The following is a 4,651-nucleotide window of genomic DNA, read 5'->3' as shown; positions in this document are numbered from 1 at the left end:
AGCCATAGTATTCATATCTTCATTAGGCGTAGAAGCAATATTTGCTTGGGACTGACTTTGATCTGTAGAGCTAGAGGTTGTCTTTCTTGCCTTCCCTTTCACCCTATAACCCACTCCTCTTTGGTAGTCAGATCTCTCCCCAAGTACTTTACTTAGTATCTCATATTGATCGAGCGGGGACGAATCAACGCCAGATACATTAAGAGATGCCTCACTCTGTTGTTGACGTTGCCTCTCAAGTTGTGACCTCTGAACCTCTACCGCCATTTTTTCCTGTATAAAGACAACATTATGAACAAAAATTAGAAACATTAGAAACAAGAAAACAATACTATTCACTTACATAATCTTATTGAGCTGCCTCATTGACAAAAGATTTTGTCAATTTTTTCATATGAGCATCCCTCCAAGTATCAACAACATGCGCCTCTGGGTTCTCCTATACAAATGTAAAGAAAATGTTTCAGAATGTGTTATTTTAAAAAATTAAATTAACATTTTCACTTACATATTGGTGACGCTTAGCTACTAACGACTTTGTGCCTTGTGATGTTACATACTTCATTTGTTTTCTGTTTGCTTGATTTTTAGCGGAACGAGCCAAAAATCTTTCACTCAAAAACAATTCACAAATAATCTGCCAATCCTCCTTAGTGCAATGATCAGATGGCTTAGAGAGGACATTACCCAAATCTTCTGGTCCAACATAATGTCTTTTGAAGTATTTATGTCTATTGTTCTTTCTCTCGCTATATCTTTCGCCCATCTCCTTATTGACAGTTGCCAGAACTGACTCACGTTGTGGATGACCGTCTATATTATAGTAATACTGCATTAAGAAAAAAAATTAGATAACTTTGTAAATAATGGAAATAAATAATGAAAAGTACAAGATTTGTAATTTTTTTACCCTCATACGATCAAGCACTTGATCTTTAAACTGTTGAGGTACATCAGCAAAATCCAAATAATGTCCCGGACACAAAATGGTAACTAGAGTGCCCAACATGCAAATAAAAGCTTGATCCTCCTGCCCAACCACTTTGTTGGTCACAGGATCAAGCTCTAGATCCAATGGTTTCCCAGCTTTTTTCCTTCGTTCTTCAAGAACATTATTACTAGCAAGGCCACGACCTTTTCTTCTCGTTGGCGGGGCTTTAAAATTGATTAACAATAATCAGTATTAGTATTGATGTTATATTTATCTAACAATATAATTTCTAAAAATAATTTTGATATGCAATATTTAACCTGACTCACAAGATAATGGTACCCTAGAAGGATCTGGCGGGTCTTGACCCCCACCATCTCCGCCGTGATAAGTAGCTATATCAGCTGACATTATACTTCAGTTTAAAATTTATTAGTTAGTAATTAGCATTAAAATAGAAGTATATCACATTCAATTCATAATAATAATAATTACAAAAAAACTTTATTATATTGAAATATATAGTTCTGTTACACAAATAGAAAAACTAAACAGAGTAATCACTATCATTTCCATCAGTAATCGGAGACACATTTTCATCTTCACAAAGCTCAACTAACAATTCATCCTCTGCATCTGCGACTTCTTCATGTTCTGACATATCAGCTTCGTCGTCACCCTCTTCATCAGCTCCAACATATGCAGCAGGTTGATCAGATTGCATAATCAACTCTCCGAGGTCCACAATCAACACAAAATTTGATGAACTTGTTTCATGTACAACATCGATAACATCATTAACCTCATCAGAATTGTCCTTAATGTCCCAAATGTATCGATGATTCACATCTACTACAACTTTCCAATCATGACCTCTAAGTAAATCATCGAGATAGAAAACTTGCTTAGCTTGAGTAGCAAGTATGTACGACTCATCTTTGTACCATTCACCATTGACGTTTATACTGGTGATATTATTTTCAATGATTGTTTTCTTCATTCTTGGATTTGTATTAAACCATTTGCACCGAAATAATGCCACTAAATATGCACCAGTGAAATAAAGTGTCACTACTTCTTCAATCGTGCCGTAATAATTAAAACCTTATGTTCTGGCAACAGACACTCCACTATTCTGTGTGGTGCGCTTTTTATCTCGGTCATGTGCAATAAATCGAACACCATTGACTATACAACCTTGTTAAAAGGTTGACAAATGGTCTGACCCAGATGCTAAAGCTAACAATTCATCACCATTTTCCAAAGACCAAAGCTTGTGCAAGTCATATATCTAAATAAATAAAATGGTATTAGATTCACAAAATATATCATTATGAAAATGACTGTTCAAAGTTCAAAGTTCAAAGCTACCTTTTTATGAAACCACGAACGAAAATTTTTCCTATGCAAACAATCATGATCACCATCTGGGTATTTTTGTTTAATCTCTTGTAGGTGTTCGCTGTTAACTAGAATAATGTTACGATTCTTGATAACAAAAAGTTGATAATAACTACACATGTTCTAATTTATAAGAGAATAAACTTACTCTAAATAAGGCTCAATTTCAGGAGAAATCTCAATTATGAACCACTAAGCTATTTCACAAGTGTTATGATTGAGAGGCTTCAAAGTTCCCTTTGTGAGTGGACGACATTGAGATTGGAAAACTGTAAGGTTTCGTGGGATATAAGTTGCATCTTCATTTCGATCAAGACGATTAAATCTTGTTTCAATGTCTTTGAAATACATTGAACAAAAGGTCAAAGCCTCATCTGCAACATAGCCTTCGGCGATCGACTCTTCAGGGCGAGCTTTATTTCCTACATAATTCTTTAATTTTTTCATGTACCTTTCAAAAGGATACATCCACCTCATAAATACCAAGCCACCCAATATAGCTTATTCTGGCAAATGTAATACCAAATGAATCATTATGTCAAAAAAAGCTGGAGGAAAAATCAACTCCATCTTACACAATATCTGAATAAGATCATTTTTTGCTTCCTCCATATCTTTAACATTTAAAGTCCTCGAACATATTTTCCTGAAGAAATTGCACAATTCTGCAATAGTGGTCGATATAGATTTTGGAAGAAACTTGCGAACACCGAGAGAAAGTAATCATTGCATTATCACATGACAATCATGTGACTTCAACCCAAGAATATTTGTATCATTCTCGGACACTTTCTTCTTCAAATTTGAACAAAAGCCATCTGGAAATCTAACTCCTTTTATAAACTGACAAAACTGTTGCCTCTGCGCCGGAGTTAACACATAAGGAGCGTGCGGCTTCATCAGCTTCCCATTCTCATCTTCATAAATCCACAATGATTCTCTCACACCCATCTTTTTCAAATCATGCCTGGCATTAGCGGTGTCCTTAGATTTATCATTGTCTAAGATGGTGCCAAGGAGACTGTAATGCCCTGGCTACCCCAGAACAGTTACGGTGAACAGTGGACCGGAAATTTGACTCATTGCCTGAGTCCTTTGGTCAAAAACGTGCTCTAAGTGTAGTTAACAGGTTAAGGTATTAAACCAATAAAAAGGAAATGGAGATTTTATTACAAACTGCTCTGCAGAGCTAAACAAAACATTTACAAGTGGTTCTCAGTGCAAAATGGTCACTACTGTTTTAAATTACAATCCCGCCGACCTAAGCGGCAAAAATAGGGTAAACCCCCTAGTTCCTCTGAGAACGCCTTGGCCGTGGTGGTCAAGCGGCCGCATATGTACACATCACCACATCAGCTCTCCACTCAAGGCTAGGTGAGCTTTTCTTTCCCTTTACCTGCACCACATAGCACCCATGAGCCAAAGTCGAGCAAGAAAACACAATACTTTTCATAAACATTACCAAATGATTATCATTATAATCACACTGAGCATAAAGCTTTCAAACAAATGAATAACACATGATTTTAGCGGGAGAGTGGCTGTTAAGTAAGCCACTAGCCTCCAAGCTTTCTTTTCTAGCGGGAGAGTGGCTGCTAGGTAAGCCACCAGCCTCCAAGCTCTGTTTTGTAGCGGAAGAGTGGCTGATAGGTAAGCCACTAGCCTTCAAGCTCTGTTTGTTCATCGACCCTCAAGTTCGGTCAGGCATTAATGCTCCTTGAGTCATTCAATGCTAGTGGTCGATTAGATCTAATCTCTGCTGGCTTGCGTGATTCACGCTAAGGCCGTTCTGATAAGTAAGTCAGCGCTTCCTGACCAGTGTCCAGTAACACTGCCGAGCCTGACAAATAAGTCACAGCCTCACAGCTGATACTAACACTTTCGTCGATTCTGTATTCAATCCATGTCCATATTTATACAATCAACATGCCTCACAAATATCCATGCATGTCACACTTTGGGTGCAGTTTTCTTACCTTTGTTTCGAGCTAGAAATAATATAAGAACAACCCTGAGAACGATCGACTTTTTGGTCCTTTAGCAGTTACCTGGTCATAAGCAAATTATGGGATTCCATCAATAAAATGAATAATAAAAGGTTCCCAAACCAAAACCTAACCTCCGGGACCTCAAACACTACTCAACCGGGTAGTAGGTTTAATCCCGAGGCCTTAGGCTTGAATCCCCATGCTAAAAAGCTAATTCTGGCCAAAAATGCCTTAAGGGCCGCGGCCCTCCTTGGCCATGCCGCGGCCTGCCCCTCAGACAGAGGCGCCTAAACCCAGCAGCCTCCAAGGGCCGCGGCTCACCCTGACCATG

This window comes from Humulus lupulus, chromosome 7 (assembly GCF_963169125.1).
Source record: "Humulus lupulus chromosome 7, drHumLupu1.1, whole genome shotgun sequence".
Classification (NCBI taxonomy): domain Eukaryota; kingdom Viridiplantae; phylum Streptophyta; class Magnoliopsida; order Rosales; family Cannabaceae; genus Humulus; species Humulus lupulus.
Note: the sequence above shows the minus strand (reverse complement) of the source record.